Source organism: Balaenoptera musculus, chromosome 5, assembly GCF_009873245.2.
Source record: "Balaenoptera musculus isolate JJ_BM4_2016_0621 chromosome 5, mBalMus1.pri.v3, whole genome shotgun sequence".
Taxonomy (NCBI): domain Eukaryota; kingdom Metazoa; phylum Chordata; class Mammalia; order Artiodactyla; family Balaenopteridae; genus Balaenoptera; species Balaenoptera musculus.
The window spans coordinates 62,899,760-62,925,215 of NC_045789.1; positions in this window are offsets into that span (position 1 = coordinate 62,899,760).

The following is a 25,456-nucleotide window of genomic DNA, read 5'->3' on the forward strand; positions in this document are numbered from 1 at the left end:
GTAAGTGAGTAATCCAAGTGTTCACTGGATGGGAGAACAGTTTCTGCTGGTTTGTGTAGGATTTGAACCCAAATGCATGTTCCTCTTGGCTCGGAATAGTATCTAACAAAAATGCTCTCTTATAACCTGATTTCTAGCCCCCCTCACAGTCATTAATGTGTTAGACAACAAAGAATTAATATGAATGTGGACAACAGGAAACATTTCATTCATCCATTTTTTTATCCCTTTAATAAATATTTGACTGTCTGTTATGTTTGATGTTCTAGCTCAGTGGTTCTCAACAGGAGTAATTTTTATCCCCAGGGAACAACTGACAATGTCTGGACACACTTTGGGTTATCACAAATGAGAGGATGTTAATGGCATCTAGTGAGTAGAGACCAGGCTGATAGTCTGCTAAACGTCCTACAACATCAGAGCAGGCTCCCACAACAAAGAACTGTCCAGCTCCAAATGTCAATAGTGCTGCTGTTGAGAAGCCCTGCTCTAGGGATATGATAGTAAACAGGACAAATAATTGTTTCTATATTTGTTGTCTCCTATTATCACTATAATAAAATAGTTTAAAAGACTGCCTAGTTGCCATCTTGTCCCTATGGAAATCCAAAATTGGGAGGCATATTAATACTTGACTTAATAGACAGTTAAACTGACAGTTATCGACCACCTGTTCTGGCCAAACACTACACAATGTTACATACTATGAGGCATAGTCATACCTCTTTCAGTGTGGTACATACACCTCTTTCTAACTTGATCAGCACCTTTTTAGGTCATTATGGCAGAGTCCTTGTGGCAGAAGTTACAATCCCAGCACCCTACACCAGCACTAGTTTTTACATTTTCTACTAACCCCCTGGATTCACAGCAAGACTCTGGCTATCATTTGTTCCAGCTACCTTCTACACAACTGTTGGCCAACTTCCTCCAAACTGTAAAAATGTTTATGATATCCTTCTTAATGTCAAAAGACTTCTACCAACCTTAATTGTCTGCCAAACTTTACCTTCTGTTTCCATGATCATTGCCTAGAAGGAAACCTGAAGTTCATACAATTTGCGTTTTAACACCCATCTCAATACATGACCTTTGTTTCCTTGTAAGAGATCCAGGGTACCTTCTACCAGTCATCATGGGTCGAAATTCTTCACTAGAACATGAAATAAAGGATAGGAAGGGAATCCACAGACAATATGCATTTAACTTAAGATACGGTAAAATTCTCATCAGTTGAAGGCTCTCAGAACATGTGAATAGATGATGGATGATTCTTCATTTCTAAAAAGATAGATAGATAGATAGATAGATAGATAGATAGAGTACTTTAATGGATTGCTTTTATATATATGGAAGACATGAACTTGTTAGGGATACTGAATGCATTGGATGGCACAGCCAGGACACAAAAGAATATTGACAGACTGAAGAGATTGGAGTAAATCTTATGACATGAAATTTCACAGGGATAATAAAAAGTTTTGTACTTGATTGCAACAGGATTAAGAGCAGTATAGGATAGTGTTTCAGAGCACAAACACTAGAGCAGGGCTATCAGGGTTCAGATTCTGGTACCATCACTTGTAAATAGCTGTGTGACTTTTGACAAGTCATTTGACCTCACTGTGACTTGCTTTCTTTATCTATAAAATGGAGTTAATTATAGTTTCAATTTCATAAGGTTGTTTAAGAATTAAATAAGTCAATGCATTAGAAAACCGCCTGACATAAAGTGAGTGCTATGTTAAGTGCAGTGATGGAGAGGGCATGATTTCACTGCAGCAAGCATGCAGGAAAACATAATTAGGGAAGAAGAGGTTAGTCAAACTCAAATTGAGTTTTAAAAATGAGATTAATATTCAAAATTAAAGAAATAAAAAGCCCCTGTGCATTTAGGCTGCATCACAGATGAATAGTAACTAGATCAACAAGAGGCAATAATCTTTTGCTCTCTGTTATTCAAACCACATCTGGATGACTGGTTAAAGACAAAGTAAAGGGCATATGAAGGAGAGAAAGCAAGAAAGAGAAGAGATTCAAAGCCATATCCAATGAGGAATGACTGATTCAAAGGCAATGGGGAAGTTTGGCCTAAGAAAGAAGAATCTCGCAGGAGATGTGGAGGACATGGTGGCTGTCATCAAATATGCAAAGATCTGTCATGTGCAGAGGGGTTAGATTAGAGCTACGTTACCTCCAATGGGTACAATTATGAAGAGAAATGACAGGGAAACTAAATTCAGCTTATTATATTTATTAAAGTTTTCTTAAAGAACATTTCAGAGGAATTTCAGATTGATACATAAATTCAGAGGAATTTCAGAGACGGAAAGGCCTGTTTCAAAATGTACAGCATTCCTTTTCTATAACTATTCAAGAATAAAGTTGGTGGGAATTCCCTGGCAGTCCAGTGGTTAAGACTTTGTCTTCCATTGTAGGGGGTGCGGGTTTGACCCCTGGTCAGGGAGCTAAGATGCCACATGCCTCAAAGCCAAAAAAACAAAAACATAAAAAAAACAGAAGCAATATGGTAACAAATTCAATAAAGACTTTAAAAATGGTTCACATCAAAAAAAAATTTTTTTTTAAAGAATACAGTTGGTGAAACAGACAGATTATCTTACTCTTGCTGGTAGGTGAAAGAGGTGGAGGAAGAGTTGGGGGTTGATAAGGGAGGAGTGACCAGGAGTGGTCATTATGCACCTCTATCCATAGCCATAAGCAAAGCAGCAAAGCTGCAGGAAGGTAATCCAAACAGCATCAAAATGCAAAGAAGCAGTGAGGCTGACAGTGAAATAATCAATCCAGACATCAGGTGGCCAAATACAAAGGAGAATAATCTAAAAAGAAAGACAAGCCACTGAGGATTAGCCTCAGATGCTACCTCTTCATTTTCTGACCACAGTATTGGTTAGTCCTTCATAGACATTCTCTCTAGCATTACTATGTCTTGTTTTTGTTTGCTTGTTTTCATTTATCTCCCTCCTAAATTGTTTCTCCTTCTATGTAAGCTCCATGAGAGTAAGGACCTGTGTCTGTTTTGTTTTCCACTATATGCCCAGCACCTAAAAGAGTGCCCAATATATAGTATGTTCCCAGTAAGCATTATTCAAAAACTAAATGAATGAACATCCAGATTGATACATAAAGAACTACGGCAGCCAGAGGTGGTAGAGGTCACTGAGAGAACAAGCTGTTGCTTTTTCCAGAAATAACTCCAGAACTAATGAGTGACCACCTGGTTCATATATTCAAGCCTAATGGTTTGGGGATAAGTGATGTGTCCTAGACAATTAAGGTTACTTAAGGAAATTGAGAGGAAAAAATGTCTATGAAAGTTTCAAATGCCAGAAGTGGGGCGGGAGACATGGTAGACTACATCAAACCACTACATCATGGGTTTTCAAGGGATCATTCAAGACCAGCAGCACCAGAATCACCTAGGAACTTGTTAGAATGCAAATTCTTAGCCTCCTAATTCAGACCTACTGAACCCAAAACTCCAGGAGTGGAGCCCAGAAATCCTTGTTTCAACAAAACTTCCATAGGTTGTTATCATGAATGCCACAGTTTGAAAACCACTGAGCTACAGCATCTTCTGAGGCCCTTCCAATACTCCATGATTCTATAAGAAACAGAGAGCACAGGAATAAGCTCCAGGTGGTAGAAGAGAACTCCTAAAGCATCCCCAATCAAAGTGTCCTCCAGAGAACATGAAAACAACAATAACAATAGCAACCAGCATAATTTCTTGGGGTACTGTTTGCTTGTTCTGAGAACAAATTCTTCCTTCTAGGAAAATGCTAGATCTAACAATATATTTCTTTCCTGCAGGAGTTATTAGAGCCTTGATACTAATAGAAATTATGGGAGAGACCTTCAAGATGGCAGAAGGGTAAGATGTGGAAATCACCTTCCTCCCCACAAATACATCGGAAATACATCTACATGTGAAACTACTACAGAACACCTACTGAACGCTGGCAGAAGACCTCAGACTTCCCAAAAGGCAAGAAACTCCCCACGTACCTGGATAGGGCAAAAGGAAAAAGAAAAACAGAGACAAAACAAAGGGAACAGGACCTGCACCACAGGGAGGGAGATGTGAAGGAGGAAAAGTTTCCACTAGGAAGCCCCTTCACTGGCAGAGAGGGCTGGTGGGCATGGGGGAAACTTCGGAGCCACGGAGGAGAGCGCAGCAACAGGGTGCAGAGGGCAAAGCAGAGAGATTCCCGCACAGAGGACGGATGCCAACCAGCACTCACCAGCCCTAGAGGCTTGTCTGCTCACCCGCCGGGGCGGATGGGGGCTGGGAATTGAGGCTCGGGCTTTGGAGGTCAGATCCCAGGGAGAGGACTGGGGTTGGCTGCGTGAACAAAGCCTGTTCACGCAGCCTTTGCTGCGAAAAAGTCTGGAAATGCCGAAGAGGCAAGAGACCATTGTTTCAGGGTGCGCGAGGAGAGGGGATTCAGAACACCGCCTAAACAAGCTCCAGAGACAGGCGCGAGCCGCGGCTATCAGCTCGGACACCAGAGACGGGCATGAGACGCTAAGGCTGCTGCTGCAGCCACCAAGACGCCTGTGTGCAAGCACAGGTCACTATCCACACCTCCCCTTCCGGGAGCCTGTGCAGCCCGCCACTGCCAGGGTCCCATGATCCAGGGACAACTTTACCGGGAGAACACATGGCGTGCCTCAGGCTGTTGCAACGTCACGCCGGCCTCTGTTGCCGCAGGCTCGCCCCGCACTCCGTACCTCTCCCTCCCCCCCACCCGCCCCCCGAGTGAGCCAGAGCCACCTACTCAGCTGCTACTTTAACCCTGTCCTGCCTGAGGAAAGAACAGATGTCCTCAGGCAACCCACATGCAGAGCTGGGGCCAAATCCAAAGCTGAACCCCAGGAGCTGTGTGAACAAAGAAGAGAAAGGGAAATCTCTTCCAACAGCCTCAGGAGCAGTGGATTAAATCTCCACAGTCAACATGATGTACCCTGCATCTATGGAACACCTGAATAGACAACGAATCATCACAAAATTGAGGCAGTGGACTTTGGGAGCAACAATATATATATTTTTTTCCTTTTTCTCTTTTTGTGAGTGTGTGTGTATATGCTTCTTTGTGTGATTTTCTCTGTATAGCTTTGTTTTTACCATTTGACCTAAGATCCTGTCTGCCAGTTATTTGTTTTTCTTTTTTTTTTTTTACTATAGTTTTTAGCACTTGTTATCATTGGTGGATTTGTTTTCTGGTTTGGTTGCACTCTTCTTTCTTCTTTTTTTTTTCCTTTTTTATTACTTTTTAATTTTTAATAATTATTTTTTGTTTTAATTATTTATTTTTTCTTTCTTTCTTTTTTTTTTCTCCCTTTTGTTCTGAGCCATGTGGCTGACAGGGTCTTGGTGCTCCGCCTGGGTGTCAGGCCTGTGCCTCTGAAGTGGGAGAGCCAAGTTCAGGACATCAGTCCACCAAGACCTCCTGGCTCCATGTAATAACAAACGAAAAAAGCTCTACCAGAGATCTCCATCTCAACACTAAGACCCAACTCCACTCAACGAGCAGAAAGCTACAGTGGTGGACACCCTATGCCAAACAACTACCAAAACAGGAAAACAACCCCACACATTAGCAGAGAGGCTGCCTAAAATCATAATATGGAAACAAACACCCCAAAACACACCACTGGACATGGTCCTGCCCACCAGAAAGAAAAGATCCAGCCTCATCCACCAGAACACAGGCACCAGTAACCTCCAACAGGAAGCCTACACAACCAACTGAACCACCCTTACCCACTGGGGGCAGGCACCAAAAACAACGGGAACGACAAACTTGCAGCCTGCGAAAAGGAGACCCCAAACATAGTAAGTTAAGCAAAATGAGAAGACAGAGAAACACACAGCAGATAAAGGAGCAAACTAAAAACCCACCAGACAAAACAAATAAAGCGGAAACAGGCAGTCTACATGAAAAAGAATTCAGAGTAATGATAGTAAAGATGATCCAAAATCTTGGAAATAGAATGGAGAAAATATAAGAAATGTTTAACAAGGACCTAGAAGAACTAAAGAGCAAACAACCGATGATGAACAACACAATAAATGAAATTAAGAATTCTCTAGAAGGAATCAATAACAAAATAACTGATACAGAAAAACAGATAAGCGACCGGGAAGATAAAATAGTGGAAATAACTACCACAGGGCAAAATTAAAAAAAAGAATGAAAAGAATTGAGGACAGTCTCAAAGACCTCTGGGACAACATTAAATGAACCAACATTTGAATCACAGGGGTCCCAGAAGAAGAGAAAAAGAAAGGGATTGAGAAAATATTTGAAGAGATTATAGTTGAAAACTTCCCTAATATGGCAAAGGAAATAGTTAATCAAGTCCAGGAAGCAGAGTCCCATACAGGATAAATCCAAGGAGAAAATTAAATACAAAGAAAAAATATTAAAAGAAGCATGGGAAAAACAACAAAAAACATACAAAGGAATCCCCATAAGGTTAACAGCTGATCTTTCAGCAGAAACTCTGCAAGCCAGAAGGGACTGGCAGGACATATTTAAAGTGATGAAAGGGAAACAACTACAACCAAGATTACTCTACCCAGCAAGGTTCTCATTCAGATTCGACAGGAAAATTAAAACCTTTACAGACAAGCAAAAGCTAAGAGAATTCAGCACCACCAAACCAGCTTTGCAACAAATGCTAAAGGAACTTCTCTAGGCAGGAAACACAAGGGAAGGAAAAGACCTACAATAACAAACCCAAAACAGTTAAGAACACGGTAATAGGAACATATATATCGATAATTACCCTAAATGTAAATGGATTAAATGCTCCAACCAAAAGACATAGAGTGGCTGAATGGATACAAAAACAAGACCCGTATATATGCTGTCTACAAGGTACCCACTTCAGACCTAGGGACACATAGAGACTGAGGGGATGGGTCCATTCTATGCAAATGGAAATCAAAAGAAAGCTGGAGTGGCAATTCTCACATCAGAAAAAATAGATTTTAAAATAAAGACTATTACAAGAGACAAAGAAGGACACTACATAATGATCAAGGGATCAATCCAAGAAGAAGATATAACAATTGTAAATATTTATGCCCCCAACAGAGGAGCACCTCAATACATAAGGCAAATGCTAACAGCCATAAAAGGGGAAATCGACAGTAACACATCATAGTAGCGGACATTAACACCCCACTTTCACCAATGGACAGATCATCCAAAATGAAAATAAATAAGGAAACACAATCTTTAAATGATACATTAAACAAGATGGACTTAATTGATATTTATAGGATATTCCACACAAAAACAACACAATACACTTTCTTCTCAAGAGCTCATGGAACATTCTCCAGGATAGATCATATCTTGGGTCACAAATCAAGCCTTGGTAAATTTAAAGGAAATGGACATCGTACCAAGTATCTTTTCCAACCACAACACTATGACACTAGATATCAATTACAGGAAAAAAACTGTAAAAAAAATACAAACATATGGAGGTTAAACAATATGCTACTAAATAACCAAGAGATCACTGAAGAAATCAAAGAGGAAATAAAAAAATACCTAGACAAATGACACTGAAAACACAACGGCCCAAAATCTATGGGATGCAGCAAAAGCAGTTCTAACACGGAAGTATATAGCAATACAATCCTACCTCAAGAAACAAGAAAAATCTCAAATATACAACCTTACCTTACACCTAAAGCACTTAGAGAAAGAACAAGAAAAAAACCCCAACGTTAGCAGAAGGAAAGAAATCATAAAGATCAGATCAGAAATAAATGAAAATGAAATGAAGGAAATGATAGCAAAGATCAATAAAACTAAAAGCTGGTTCTATGAGAAGATAAACAAAATTGATAAACCATTAGCCAGACTCATCAAGAAAAAAAGGGAGAAGACTCAAATCGACAGAAATTGAAATAAAAGTAGGAGGACAACTGACACTGCAGAAATACAAAGGATCATGAGAGATTACGACAAGCAGCTATATGCCAATAAAATGGACACCTGGAAGAAATGGACAAATCCTTAGAAAAGCACAACCTTCCTAGACTTAACCTGGAAGAAACAGAAAATATAAACAGACCAATCACAAGCACTGAAACTGAAACTGTGATTAAAAACCTTCCAACAAACAAAAGCCCAGGACCAGATGGCTTCACAGGCAAATTCTATCAAACATTCAGAGAAGAGATAACACCTATCCTCAGACTCTTCCAAAATATAGCAGAGGGAGGAACACTCCCAAACTCATTCTACGAGGCCACCATCACTCTGATACCAAAACCAGACAAAGATGTCACAAAGAAAGAAAACTACAGACCAATATCACTGATGAACATAGATGCAAAAATCCTCAACAAAATACTAGCAAACAGAATCCAATAGCACATTGATAGGATCATACAGCATGATCAAGTGGCGTTTATCCCACGGATGCAAGGATTCCTCAATATGCACAAATCAATCAATGTGATACACCATATTCACAAACTGAAGGATAAAAACCATATGATAATCTCAATGGATGCAGAAAAAGCTTTCAACAAAACTCAACACCAATTTATGATAAAAACTCTCTAGAAAGTGGGCATAGAGAGAACCAACCTCAACATAATAAAGGCCATATATGACAAACCCACAGCCAACATCGTTCTCAATGGTGAAAAATTGAAACCATTTCCTCTAACATCAGGAACAAGACAAGGGTGCCCACTCTCATCTCTATTATTCAACAAAGTTTTCGAAGTTTTAGTCACAGCAATAAGAGAAGAAAAAGAAATAAAAGGAATCCAAATCAGAAAAGAAGAAGTAAAACTGTCTCTGTTTGCTTATGACATGGTACTATACATAGAGAATCCTAAAGATGCTACCAGAAAACTACTAGAGCTAATCAATGAATTTGGTAAAGTAGCAGGATACAAAATTAATGCACAGAAATCTCTTGCATTCCTATACACTGATGAAAAATCTGTAAGTGAAATTAAGAAAACACTCCCATTTACCATTCCAACAAAAAGAATAAAATATCTAGGAATAAACCTACCTAAGGAGACAAAAGACCTGTATGCAGAAAATTATAAGACACTGATGAAAGAAATTAAAGATGATACAAATAGATGGAGAGATATACCATGTTCTTGGACTGGAAGAATCAACATTGTGAAAATGACTCTACTACCCAAAGCAATCTACAGATTCAATGCAATCCCTATCAAACTACCACTGGCATTTTTCACAGAACTAGAACAAAAAATTTCACACTTTGTATGGAAACACAAAAGACCCCGAACAGCCAAAGCAATCTTGAGAACGAAAAACGGAGCTGGAGGAATCAGGCTCCCTGACTTCAGACTATACTACAAAGCTACAGTAAGCAAGACAGTATGGTACTGGCACAAAAACAGAAATATAGATCAATGGAACAGGATAGAAAGCCTAGAGATAAACCCATGCACATATGGTCAACGTATCTTTCATAAAGGAGGCAAGAATATACAGTGAAGAAAAGACAGCCTCTTCAATAAGTGGTGCTGGGAAAACTGGACAGCTACATGTAAAATAATGAAATTAGAACACTCCCTAACACCATACACAAAAATAAACTCAAAATGGATTAAAGACCTAAATGTAAGGCCAGACACCATCAAACTCCTAGAGGAAAACATAGGCAGAACACTCTATGACATAAATCACAGCAAGATCCTTTTTGACCCACCTCCTAGAGAAATGGAAATAAGAACACAAGTAAACAAATGGGACCTAATGAAACTTAAAAGCTTTTGCACAGCAAAGGAAACCATAAACAAGACGAAAAGACAACCCTCAGAATGGGAGAAAATATTTGCAAATGGAGCAACTGACAAAGGATTAATCTCCAAAACATACAAGCAACTCATGCAGCTCAATATCAAAAAAACAAACAACCCAATCCAAAAATGGGCAGAAGACCTAAGTAGACATTTCTCCAAAGAAGATATACAGATTGCTAATAAACACATGAAAGAATGCTCAACATCATTAATCATTAGAGAAATGCAAATCAAAACTACAATGAGATATCATCTCACACCGGTCACATGGCCATCATCAAAAAATCTACAAACAATAAATGCTGGAGAAGGTGTGGAGAAATGGGAACCCTCTTGCACTGCTGCTGGGAATGTAAATTGATACAGCCATTATGGAGAACAGTTTGGAGGTTCCTTAAAAAACTGAAAATAGAACTACCATACGACCCAGCAATCCCACTACTGGGCATATACCCTGAGAAAACCATAATTCAAAAAGAGTCATGTAACAAAATGTTCATTGCAGCACTATTTACAATAGCCAGGACATGGAAGCAACCTAAGTGTCCACTGACAGATAAAGGGATAAAGAAGATATGGAACATATATACAATGGAATATTACTCAGCCATAAAAAGGAATGAAACTGAGTTATTTGTAGTGAGGTGGATGGGCCTAGAGACTGTCACACAGAGTGAAGTAAGTCAGAAAGAGAAAAACAAATACCGTATGCTAACACATATCTATCAAATCTAAAAAAAAAAACAAAAAAAGAAAAATAACTGTTCAGAAGAACCTAGGGGCAAGATGGAAATAAAGATGCAGACCTACTAGAGAATGGACTTGAGGATACAGGGAGGGCGAAGGGTAAGCTGGGACAAAGTGAGAGAGTGGCATGGACATATATACACTACCAAACGTAAAATAGATAGCTAGTGGGAAGCAGCCGCATAGCACAGGGAGATCATCTCGGTGCTTTGTAACCACCTAGAGGGATGGGACAGGGACGGTGGGAGGGAGATGCAAGAGGGAGGAGATTTGGGGATATATGTATATGTATAGCTGATTCACTTTGTTATACAGCAGAAACTAACACACCATTGTAAAGCAATTATACTCCAATAAAGATGTTAAAAAAAAAAAAGGGTTTGGAGAAAAGGGAACCCTCTTGCACTGTTGGTGGGAATGTATATTGATACAGCCACTATGGAGAACAGTATGGAGGTTCCTTAAAAAACTAAAGATAGAACTACCATAAGACCCAGCAATGCTACTACTGGGCATATACCCTGAGAAAATCATAATTAAAAAAGAGTTCATTGCAGCACTATTTACAATAACCAGGACATGGAAGCAACCTAAGTGTCCATCGACAGATGAATGGATAAAGAAGATGTGGCACATATATACAATAGAATATTACTCAGCCATAAAAAGAAACGAAATTGAGTTATGTGTAGTGAGGTGGATGGACCTAGAGTCTGTCATATGGAGTGAAGTAAGTCAGAAAGAGAAAAACAAATTCTGTATGCTAACATATATATATGGAATCTACAAAAAAAAAAAAAAAAAAGGTCCTGAAGAACCCAGGAGCAAGACGGGAATAAAGACGCAGAGCTACTAGAGAATGGACTTGAGGACACGGGGAGGGGGAAGGGTAAGCTGGGACAAAGTGAGAGAGTGGCATGGACATACATACAGTACCAAATGTAAAATAGATAGCTAGTGGGAAGCAGTCACACAACACAGGGAGATCAGCTCAGTGCTTTGTGACCACCTAGTGGGGTGGGATAGGGAGGGTGGGAGGGAGATGCAAGAAGGAGGAGATTTGGGGATATATGTATATGTATAGCTGATTCACTTTGTTATAAAGCAGAAACTAACACACCATTGTAAAGCAATTATACTCCAATAAAGATGTTAAAAAACAAAAAAGAAATTATGACTCTCCAAGAAGATGGAGGTGTGATATGTTGTATGTTCCACATGTATTTGATCAAGAATCCCCATTCCCACAGTGTGTCTTGCAGGAAAAGTGTTTTGCTAAATACTGTCTAGGAAACACAACTCAAGGATGATACCTTTTAAAAAAATTTTTAAAGGATAATACCTTTTTTTGAGAGCCCGGTGTCCCCAAAACCAAAGAGTTGCTGGTACAATCCAAGGGTCAAGTTTTTGTCCATGACTAACCATGTCTGTATATTCAAATACTCCTTTCTATCAGTAGGACGTTTTTGTTCCAATATAAGATGGGATTGATATTTATGTTTGTAGACAATTGTATGCCCCACTAATGGTAATGTGAAGAACAGGTGTGCTAAGAAGTCTCCGGTTGTGTTCTAGATCATGAGCAGCTTGGACATTTCTATATTTTTTATATTCATATTAGTGAACAGTGGAAGAGAGTTATGTTTTTTCCCTAAAGAAGCCAAAAATGAACTCAGCTGTGATTCATTAAACATATTACCTGTGTCAGGCATTAGAAAATTTCATTTCAGCTGACGACATGAAAATACATATATGAATTACAGTTATGGTAAACAACTTTTCAATTAATTTATTTAAGCATTTACAATTTTCATTTCAAAGCAGAAGGAACAATATGGAATGCTGAACAAAAATAATTAACCTGTATATATAATACTCATTAAAATACGAGAAAAATTCAATGCTGCCTCCCCAAAAGTACCGTTCAAGCTGTGTTAGAGCAGACACCACAAGCTTCGAGAGTTCTATAAAGTACACCAAGGGAACTTAATGAACACTAATTAATCAAACTAATATTTAGTTCCATTTCCAATTAACTCCTGCAATGAATGTTTGTAAGAGAGAATATGGATGCCTAAAGAGAAGTCTATTATTTATTTAGGTGTTATTTATTTATGCCTCCAACTACATCTGAAAATAATTGATTCAAACCACAGTGCAAGTAATCAATTCAATAAAACTATTTTCAAAAGCACAGAAAAAAATTAGACAATAAGTGGGAAGAAAGATGGGAAGGAAAGGAATTATAGAATAAAACTCAAGATAAAGGAACCCAGGCAAAAGGTTTAGCTTTGAACTCTCTGAATATCATATATATATATGATGATGAGCTGCAAATTTTTCATTAACTACTGAAAAGGATCATATCAGTGGACAAAGTTTATCTTAACCTTAAATTCTGAAAAAAATATATATGAGGACATGGGTTCTCATATAAGAAATACTGAATAAATTTATACATAATATCCTTAACTGCTGTTTTATGAAGACAATATGGAGATCTACATAGAACCACTTCTCATATGAGTGCAATAAAATCCAAGGACAGAGTTTTATAATGTTGTTCTATAGTACATAGCCCAGTATATCCTGATCTAACCTGATAACAGGTTTAAAGCTTAGAATGAGAAAGATTTATGGATGATGTGCCTCTTAGAGTAACCCACTCAAATATTAAGGGTCTCAGCTGCACTTTTGGCAGGATTCAGAGACAGATCATTCAAATATGGGGATGCTATCAAACACTTGAAGTTTATGCATTCTGTATTGTCAACTGAGTCATGCACTGTAGATACATGTCCACTGACAGTATTCATATGGGGTTAAATCTACTACACAGAAGAAGTGGTTTCTTCTATCTGACAAATCAAGTTTAAGGTGTTCTATAGCCCTTACAAGTAAGGCAGATCATATTTGTTTACCAGGATGATAGACCAGGCTTTGAGAGATGTTGTGATTCCTTTATGGACCAGTAGGGCAGGGTTGATCTTCTGGCATACTAAAGCCAAAGTGGCTGGCTAAATTTATTTTGCCTATTGACTGGATTCACATTTGGACATGAAGGAATTCTCTTTTAATTTTTGTTTCATTAGCCCTAGCAATGTATTCTATATAGCAAGTACCCAATAAGTATCTTTGAATGAATAGCTATTATTCAGGTTTTTGGAAAACAGATTATGTTAGGAGATTCTTTCACTCATTCAATTAATATTTATTATACGACTTCCATGTTCCAGATACTATGCTAGTTATACAATGATGAACTAGGCAGACTTAGTCTCTGTCCTTACAAAGACCAACAATAAATAATTATGTAAATTAAGATTTTTATTCCAATTGTGATGATTTTTCAAAAGAAAAACAGAGAGTTCTAGAAGAGCAAATAGAGCAGAAGAAATATTACAACCACCTGCCTTTGGGGAGTTAGGATTTTATGGATAATATTCTCAAGAATGGCAGGAGCCAGCTCATATAAGTGCCAAGAATATTTTTTAAGCATTTACTATGTTATGGCCCTGGTGCAACAAATATTTTTTTTAAGCATTTACTATGTTACAACCCTGGGATAGTCACTGTGGGGTACAGAGGTGATTAAAATGCAACCTCTGCACTTAATAACCTCAAAATCCAGTAATAAAGCTGTACTCTAACTATAATCTAAAGAAAAATTTGTTAGCTTCATGCAAGGAGATCACCAATTCACTTGTAAAGTTCCAAGGATGAAAAGTTCCTCACCATTGAAATGATCAAAGAGTTTTATGAAGTAAGAGACATTTGTAATGGCATTTAATGAATGCATATGTGAAACAACCTAAATGTCCATTGATGGATGAATGAATAAAGAAGATGTGGCATATACATACAATGGAATATTACTCAGCCTTTACAAAAAGGAAACCCTGCATTTGTGACAACATGGATGGACCTGGAGGACAATAAGCTAAGTGAAATAAGCCAGACACAGAAAGGCGAATACTGCGTGATCTCACTTATTTATGGAACCTAAATAGCCAAACTCACAGAAGTAGAGTAGAATAGTGGTTGCCAGGGCCTGAAGGAAGGGGGAAATGAGGAAGTAATTGTCAAAGGGTACAAAGTTTCTGCTACACAAGATAAGTAAGTTCTGGAGATCTGCTATAGAGCATAGTGCCTATAGCTAACAATACTTTAATATATGCTTAAAATTTGTTAATAGATCTTACGTTAAGTGTTCTTATCACATACACAAAAAATGATGATGATGATATGGTAAGGAAGATGGGAGGAAACTTGGGGAGATGATAGATATGTCCACGGCCTTGATGGTGGTGATGGTTTCACAGGTATGTATGTATCCCCAAACTCACTAAATTGTATACATTAAATATGTACAGCGTTTCACATGTCAATCACACTTCAGTAAAGTAGTTTCAAGAAAAAAATAAATAGTGTCTATGTAGAATGCTGATGGAAGAAAAAGAGGAGAAGGGATTTTAGCTGACAGAGAAGCAAAAGCAAAGGGAATGGCGTGAGGAAGCATAGGCTACAGGCAGCTGTTGGTAGGCATGGATGAAGGACACGTGTAAGTTAATAGGAGGATAAGGCAGGACGGGGGGTTACAGCCAGTTCAGGAGACTATGCCAGGTTACAAAGTCTGTTCTTCATTCAGTAAGTGATGGAAACCCACTGGAGACTTTTGATCAGGAGAGTAGCATGATAAAAAGGGAGCTTCAAGAACCTTAAACTCTGTAGGGTGATTTTGAGAAATGTGAGACCAAAGGTAATCAGACCAGCTGGTAGTCCAGACAAAAGGTAATAAGGGCCTGAACTATGACAGCGGGAATGGAAATGAGAAATTAGTAAAGAACGCTGAGCTCCAAACCCATTAGGAATCACCCGCAGTAACTGATCCGATCACAGCAGCAGTGACACCTCCATTAACTCTATTACATCGTGTCTCCAAGAGCATAAGAACTGGTTGGTCCTGGGAGCCACTCCTGAAGCAAATGCAAGCTTATTCTGCCACCATCTGCATGGATGTATTCAACTACACAGGACCATCCCTGCAGTCTTTGACTTAATTTTAAAATCACATACTATATCCATATTGCAACATTTATCCCACTGTGCTCTTTTGCATAACTTGGAGTTATTAAAATTCATTTACTTTTTCCCACTTCTTTCTCTGCTTTATTTCAGAAAAGACTTCACTTTCTTAACAAACATAAACTTTTTCTATCTGTTTACCTAACATTATTCCTTACCTCTCAAAACCTTAGTTACAACTACAAGTTACAGTGACATATCTTGGAAGAAAATGGAAAGAAATTCCCTATTCAAACAGTAACTAGTAAATAGTAAGTGTCCGAGAAAGTTGGGACATCTGTAGCCACAGAGGTGCCTCTATTTCATAAAGAACAGACCTGCCAATAACACGCTTTGTTATTGGAAACTTTATTACTGATAGTAAAACAAACATAACACAGAAGGCAAACCTCTAGTGTTTAGAAACATGGGCTTGGAAGTCAGACCTCCTGTTTTTATGTTCCCTGGCTCATTTATTTATAGCTGTGAGATGTGGGTAAAAATAATGCAACTTCTCCAGGCCTCAATTTTCTTATCTAACAATGGGAATATTATACTAACTTTATTTTTTTGAGGATTATATGAAATGATCCACGTAAAGCACTTTAGCACAGTAGCAAGCATGTAACACTCCAAAAGAGTGATTTATGATTACTGCTTTTCATAATATTATCAATCATCATCACACTGGAGGTCTTCTGTCTTCTCTTCCCTCAATGGAAAAATGACTTGGTATAATCTTAGTCTAGCTTGCGATATACATATCTTTTTAAGATCATCTGCAACTCAGTGATTCAGAAGCCATGTGCTTCAACATATAGAATCCAAAAGCACAACCCTTCCTTTGGTGCCCAACACACATCCTCTTCCCTATGGTCGTTCATCTTCCTGAGTCACTTCAGATTTCCTTAGAGCTAAGATGACCGGAATTTCCACTTTCATCCTCCATGTTAAGTAAAGTACATACAGAGGAATTTTGTTCAAAGATAGTCATTAAAACATCACCTCACAAGCTAAAAGAAAACCTAAGGCATAGTTTTTGTTTTTATTTTAAATTTAGAAATACCTTATATTCCATCCACTTCACACTACATTGTTTCACCTTAAGACAACACATTTTTTTCATAACCTAACAAAAAGTTGACACTTTTTATATACTCCACGACTATGTCCTTGAATATATAAACAGAAACTCAAACACCCTTTGTATCAGCTTTTGCCAAAACATGTTCTATAGCATTGTCCCCTGAAGTGTCTTTTCTAAAAACTAGTCAAACCAATGTGGAAAATGCTGTATTCTCTATCCTTCCTCCCTTAGAGATTCACAATAAATACCAGCATTTTAATGGCTCTTAGATATCTCATCAAAGTGAAACATTAAACTATGTTTCACTCAGAAGGCTTTTTTTTAAAGTAAAAAAACTTTTTAATATTACAAGCAACAATAACCATGCTGAAGAAATAAAGTTCTAGAAATTCTGAGTCATCTTAATTTTAATCAAGGCATTGCAATCCATTGGATTATTTTTCAGATTAAGTAAACTACTGAGAAATAGTTCAAGAGATTGAAGGCAGTCATTTAGATCTTAAACGCTGTTCACCCTTGATCTTTTTAAGGGACTGCTGTTCCTAAAATTATTGAAACAAATTATGACAGTGATCAGAATTTACTTAAAAAGTTAATATGGTGAATATTTCATGGTATTAATATGCAAATTACTGGGAGAAACTATTTTTAATCGCTGTCTTGAAGTCTCAGTAGGGCTATCAGAAGGTAACTTTCAATTTTTTATTTTGCTCTGATCATTGGAGAACACATTTTATACCTACTGTGTGCCTGGGCATTTGACATTTGAAAAGTCCCATAAAGAGATGCTAAGGGTCTTTAATCACCACACAGCTGTACACCACTAAAAGCGGATCATGAAAAGGGGCTTCAAAATGAATAAAAGGCCTTCCTAAAGCATGTTAACTTTTGATCTTCGCTTGATCCTGAGGGAGCGACAAACAGAACAGTTTCTCTTTCAGGTTGAGCTAAGCACAGTTTTTCAGATACATGTGCTAAGAACACAAAATTAAATATTTCTGCAAAAGGGATCCCAAATTCTCCAGGGCCAGCCACTTGGAAAAAAACAAAACAAAACAAGTACCATATGTGTTGATTTAATAATGTCTGTTACTGAAGCCCTGCAGGGCAACATTGGGTGAGAAAGGACTTAAAGTTTCTAAATTAGGTCCTGCCTGAAATTGGAAAACAAACACTTAAAGCAAAGGTAAATAAAAAAGAGTAAGAGAACTAAGCATGGGGTGAGAGGAAAAAACTTAGAATGTGGATGAATATACTTTAAAACTTTCAGATCTGGAAGAATGTTTTTGATGCATTTTTCAAAGTTTTCTATTAATAAATGAAAGCCATTGTAACAGAGAATTATACCTGGAAGTCTGATAAAGAATGTTTAACATTCACTCACAATTTTTTTTTTTAATTTATTTATTTATGGCTGTGTTGGGTCTTCGTTTCTGTGCGAGGGCTTTCTCCAGCTGCGGCAAGTGGGGGCCACTCTTCATTGCGGTGCGAGGGTCTGTCACTATCGCGGCCTCTCTTGTTGCGGAGCACAGGCTCCAGACGCGCATGCTCAGTAGCTGTGGCTCACGGGCCCAGCCGCTCCGCGGCATGTGGGATCTTCCCGGACCAGGGCTCGAACCCGTGTTCCCTGCATTGGCAGGCAGATTCTCAACCACTGCGCCACCAGGGAAGCCCCTCACTCACAATTTTTAAAGTGGTGTTCCCTCATGGTTTGATTGTACAAGATCAAACGCTACAGGTTTCAATTAAAAAAAACAACATAAGATGACATTTTTTTAAATTTTATTTACTTTCCTGCTCCAGTTATTCTCCATTTGCACCTCCCTTGACTTCTTCTGTTAAAAATAAAGATGGATTAAAAAAAATTCTAATTTATATTGCCAAATTAATCACCGACTTAAAAGACTAGGTCTAAATACAAAAATAGTTTAATCAACTTCACTGACAAATACACAAAAAAAATGTTGTAGGTTCAGATCAGGGACCCTATTTCAGATAGCCCATTGTGTTTAACTGGCTCAAATTCACTTTGACTTTAAAACAATCTGGATTCAGCCTAATAATCAATGAAATGCAATTATTAATAATTTTACATTCTATTTATTGTAATTAACAAAATATCTTATTAAATTTAGTTGGATATATATCAATAGATATGAGACTTTGAATACGTTATTTAACTCTTCAGGCTGCAGATCCTTTATAGAAGAACCAGGATTCCTCAGGCTGTCCAGCTTCACCCAGTCGTTTTCTAAACCTTCTATTCTGTTTGACCTCCACACCGTCCTTACCACATGATGACCCTGGGTGCCATTTCTGTGTAGACATAAAAACCATGGACACATTTCTTCTCCACACACTTAGAAGCGATATTCGGCATATACAGCTGTCCTCTCATCTTTTCCTTCAGGCTCAGGGAAATAATTGTTTCCCTCCTTCTCTAAATATAACCCCTCTATTTCACTCCTCCGTATCACTTCTCAGTTTCTGTAGGGCATTACTAGTCCCTGTTTTTTATGACTTTCTTCTTTGACCCAGATTCTGAAACTTATGTTTGGCCTTTTCCTTCATTAACTTCAAACAACTACAGTACAATATAATAGCAGCTGGTGGTTCAGAAAGCCTCAAAGTAAAAAGAAGAAAAAAAGAAAATAATTATTTACTCTTACCAAGACATAAAAATAGACTACGTGATAAAGTAATATTAAAAACATTTTCAACAACATCTGAAATAAAATTAAATTCTAAAAAGAGCTGGGATCAGAGGAGTGGATAGCTTACAAAAAGCCAGAAATTTTATAACTCTATTATCCCATCCCCAGAGTAATCTAATTGAGGTTAGAGGTAAGAACACTGGCATAGAAGTCAGAGAATTGTCTCTGTATTGCACTTCATCATCTTTTTATCTGAAGTCATTCACCCGCAATGAGCCTCAGTCTTCACATTTATAAAATGAGAGTTGCTCTAAAGTGTTTTAAAACTGCTGGTGGCCACAATCCATTCAGAAGTGGTGAGAAGGGGTGGTTTCACTGTTGTAAAGCCTGTGCTGTCTCACAAGGCCTCAGGCTCAGAAGGGCCCCATGCTTGGATTAATGATCTGCTAATGCCAGCTTGAAATTTTTAAATAATTTTTTTACCAAGGAGACCCATAGTTTCATTTTGCTTTGGGCCCTGCAAAATATATAGCTGGCCCTGGTGGTAAGAGCTGTTTGATGGGTTCAGGTAAGCATTTTTTTCTTAATGAATTAATTGAGAAGAATTGCTAAGGTACACCACACAAAGCATAAATATTTTTTCACAACACTCTTGTTCCAGTTTTGTTTACATGCATGCATACATTTGTGTGGAGCAGGCAGAGGAATGAGTGTCTACCTGTGTACATTTGGTTGCAATATAAAACATATTTTTAATGTGAGTTGTGGTCAGAGATTAGACAATTACTAAGGTCTCTACCAGTTCTAACATTCTAGGATTCTATGTCTCTTGTTATTAACCGAGATAGCATAATTAAAGAGCTCTTTTCTTCAGTAAAAGAAAAACCCATCATCCAGTGGGAAAACCTAATGATACCCCACAAAAAGATTCAAATTCAAAGACAGCTAGTGTCACTTTCCTTTTGAAACATTCCTATGCACACAAAAAATAATAAATATTCTAAATATGGAACTATAATATAAACATACTTTTTAAATAATCAAGATCAGTACCACACAGTATCTAACAACAACAAAAAAAAACAGGAAAGGTAGAATTATTCTTTATAACATATCAAGCATGTATTCTCAAAAGATCGTAACATGCTTAATTATATGTGCTCTCATTATAAGTTGTACCTTCCAACATCATCATCATAAACATTAATATAATTATTTTGAACCCCCAAATATTTAGAAATTATACTAGGTCTTTTTTTAAAAGATAACATTTAGTATGATTGTACACAACATTCTGATATCTATTTATTGAACCTGCACATTGAACCTGGGATAAGACACAGTATTCATGCAATAATAAGCACTTTCCTGAGATGGGTGTATTGATATAAAACTGCCAAATGTATCAAAGCCACATAATATTTTTCATATTTAGAAAGCAATGGCATTTTTTTTCTCTTAAAGAAACTACTTTTACAACTCACACTTAAAAATTGTGAGCTTCCCAGAGATTAAAAGCTTCTTCTAGCCAAGCAGAAATATGATGGAGTAAAAACATTTTCCTGACACACTCTAGACTCACCAGAGATCAACAGGGAAGCCAATAAGAAAGCCCATTCAGTGGTAATACTCTCCTGAGAGAATTTTCAAAAGAAAATTATGACCCCACCATGAACTGAAAGCCAGGGAGCCTTCTGCTTATAATTATAGTTCCAAAACCATTTCAATTTAAGTGCATTTTAGAAGCTCTGTATATGTGAATCATTTGTCAAATTGCTACCATTACACATGCCATACATGTATTTTGGCTGCTCATCACAAGCACCTTGCAGCTAAAATACAGTTTGGATATACAGACTCTGAATCTAATAAATAGCTATCATTTTCCTTCTGTGGTTAAAGAAGTCATATTCATATCCTAGCTGATAATACAATGCAAATGGCATTTCTAATGTGTCCCAGCATTAGACAAAAGAACAGAGAAGGGGGGGGGAGCTTCAAGATGGCGGAAGAGAAAGACATGGAGGTCACCTTCCTCCCCACAAATACAACAGAAATATATCTACGTGTGGAACAACTCCTACAGAACACATACTGAATGCTGGCAGAAGACCTCAGACCTCCCAAAAGGCAAGAAACTCCCCAAGTACCTGGGTAGGACAAAAGAAAAACTAAACAACAGAGACAAAAGAATAGGGACAGGAACTGCACCAGTGGGAGGGAGCTGTGAAGGAGGAAAGGTTTCCACACACTAGGAAGCCCCTTCGCAGGAGGAGACTGTGGGTGGCAGAGGAGGGAAGCTTCGGAGCCACGGAGGAGATCGCAGCCACAGGGGTGCGGAGGGCAAAGCGGAGAGATTCCGGCACAGAGGATCGGTGCCAAGCAGCACTCACCAGCCCGAGAGGCTTGTCTGCTCACCCGCCGGGGCGGGCGGGGGCTGGGAGCTGAGGCTCGGGTTTCGGTCGGATCGCAGGGAGTGGACTGGGGTTGGCTGCGTGAACACAGCCTGAAGGGGGCTAGTGCGCCACAGCTGGCCAGGAGGGAGTCCGGGAAAAAGTCTGCAGCTGCCGAAGAGGCAAGAGACCATTGATTTGGGGTGCGCGAGGAGAGGGGATTCAGAGCACCGCCTAAACAAGCTCCAGAGACGGGCGCAAGCTGCACCTATCAGAGCAGACACCAGAGACAGGCATGGGACGCTAAGGCTCCTGCTGTAGCCACCAAGAAGCCTGTGTGCAAGCAGAGGTCACTTTCCACACCTCCTCTCCCGGGAGCCTATGCAGCCCGCCACTGCCAGGGTCCCGTGATCCAGGGACAACTTCCCTAGTAGAACACACGGCGCGCCTCAGGCTGGTGCAACATCTCCTGGCCTCTGCCGCCGCAGGCTTGCCCCGCATTCTGTACCCCTCCCTCCCCGCGGCCTGAGTGAGCCAGAGCCCCTGAAGCAGGTGCTCCTTTAACCCCGTCCTATCTGAGCAAAGAACAGACGACCTCAAGTGACCTACACGTAGAGGCGGGGCCAAATCCAAAGCTGAACCCCGGGAGCTGTGCGAACAAAGAAGAGAAAGGGAAATCTCTCCCAGCAGCCTCAGAAGCAGCGGATTAAATCTCCACAGTCAACTTGATGTACCCTGCACCTGTGGAATACCTGAATAGACAATGAATCATCCCAAATTGAGCAGGTGGACTTTGGGAGCAATGATATATATATATTTTTTCCCTTTTTCTCTTTTTGTGAGTGTGTATGTGTATGCTTCTGTGTGTGATTTTGCTTCTATAGTTTTGTTTTTACCATTTGTCGTAGGGTTCTGTCAGTCAGTTTTTTTAATTTTCTTTTCTTTACTATAGTTTTTAGCTCTTGTTATCATTGGTGGATTTGTTTTTTGGTTTGGTTGCTCACTTCTTTCTTTCCTTTTTTTTATTACTTTTTAATTTTTTTAATACTTATTTTTATTTTAGTAACCTTATTTTATTGTATTGTATTTTATCTTTTTCCTTCTTTCTTTCAATTTTTCTCCCTTTTATTCTGAGCTGTGTGGAGGACAGGTTCTTGGTACTCCAGCCAGGCGTCAGGGCTGTGCCTCTGAGTGGGAGAGCCAAGTTCAGGACATTGGTCCGCCAGAGACCTCCCAGCTCCATGTAATATCAAATGGCAAAAATCTCCCAGAGATCTCCATCTCAACGCTAAGACCCACCTCCACTCAACAACTGGCAAGCTACAGTGCTCGACACCCTACACCAAACAACTAGCAAGACAGGAACACAACCCCACCCATTAGCAGAGAGGCTGCCTAAAATCATAATGAGGTCACAGACACCCCAAAACACACCACCAGACGTGGACCTGCCCAGCAGAAAGACAAGATCCAGCCTCATCCACCAGAACACAGGCACCAGTCCCTTCCACTAGGAGCCCTACACAACCCACTGAACCAACCTTAGCCACTGGGGACAGACGCCAAAAACAATGGGAACTACGAACCTGGAGCCTGCGAAAAGGAGACACCAAACACAGTAAGTTAAGCAAAATGAGAAGACAGAGAAACACACAGAAGATGAAGGAGCAAGGTAAAAACCCACCAGACAAAACAAATGAAGAGGAAATAGGCAGTCTACCTGAAAAAGAATTCAGAGTAATGATAGTAAAGATGATCCAAAATCTTGGAAAGAGAATGGAGAAAATACAAGAAACGTTTAACAAGGGCCTAGAAGAACTAAAGAGCAAACAAACAATCATGAAAAACACGATAAATGAAATTAAAAATTCTCTAGAAGGGATCAATAGCAGAATAACAGAGGCAGAAGAACAGATGAGTGACCTGGAAGATAAAATAGTGCAAATAACTATTGCAGAGCAGAATAAAGAAAAAAAAATGAAAAGAATTGAGGACAGTCTCAGAGACCTCTGGAACAACATTAAAGGCACCAACATTCGAATTATAGGGGTCGCAGAAGAAGAGAAAAAGAAAGGGATTGAGAAAATATTTGAAGAGATTATAGTTGAAAACTTCCCTAAAATGGGAAAGGAAATAGTTAATCAAGGCCAGGAAGCACAGAGAGTCCCATACAGGATAAATCCAAGGAGAAACACACCAAGGCACATATTAATCAAACTATCAAAAATTAAATACAAAGAAAAAATATTAAAAGCAGCAAGGGAAAAACAACAAATAACATACAAGGGAATCCCCATAAGGTTAACACCTGATCTTTCAGCAGAAACTCTGCAGGCCAGAAGGGAGTGGTAGGACATATTTAAAGTGATGAAAGGGAAAAACCTACAACCAAGATTACTCTACCCAGCAAGGGTCTCATTCAGATTTGATGGAGAAATTAAAACCTTTACAGACAAGCAAAAGCTAAGAGAATTCAGCACCACCAAACCAGCTTTACAACAAAAGCTAAAGGAACTTCCCTAGGCAGGAAACACAAGAGAAGGAAAAGACCTACAATAACGAACCCAAAACAATTAATAAAATGGTAATAGGAACATACATATTGATAATTACCTAAAATGTAAATGGATTAAATGCTCCAACCAAAAGACATTGAGTGGTTGAGGGATACAAAAACAAGACCCATATATATGCTGTCTATAAGAGACCCACTTCAGACCTAGGGACACATACAAACTGAAAGTGAGGGGATGGAAAAAGATATTCCATGAAAATGGAAAACAAAAGAAAGCAGAAGTAGCAATTCTCATATCAGACAAAATAGACTTTAAAACAAAGACTATTACAAGAGACAAAGAAAGACACTACATAATGATAAAGGGTTTAATCCAAGAAGAAGATATAACAATTGTAAATATTTATGCACCCACCATAGGAGCACCTCAATACATAAGGCAAATACTAACAGCCATAAAAGGGGAAATCGACAGTAACACAATCATAGTAGGGGACTTTAGCACCTCACTTTCACCAATGGACAGATAATCCAAAATGAAAATAAATAAGGAAACACAAGCTTTAAATGATACATTAAACAAGATGGACTTAATTGATATTTATAGGACATTCCACCCCAAAACAACAGAATACACATTTTTCTCAAGTGCTCATGGAACATTCTCCAGGATAGATCATATCTTGGGTCACAAATCAAGCCTTGGTAAATTTAAGAAAATTGAAATCATATCAAGTATCTTTTCCGATCACAATGCTATGAGACAAGATATCAAATACAGCAAAAAGTCTGTAAAAAATACAAACACATGGAGGCTACACAATACACTACTTAATAATGAAGTGATCATTGAAGAAATCAAAGGGGAAATCAAAAAATACCTAGAAACAAATGACAATGAAAACACTACGACCCAAAACCTATGGATGCAGCAAAAGCAGTGCTAAGAGGGAAGTTTATAGCAATACAATCCTACCTGCAGAAAGAAGAAACATCTCAAATAAACAAGGTAACCTTACACCTAAAGCAATTAGAGAAAGAAAAACAAAAAACCCACAGTTAGCAGAATGACAGAAATCATAAAGATCAGATCAGAAATAAATGAAAAAGAAATGAAGGAAAGGATAGCAAAGATCAATAAAACTAAAA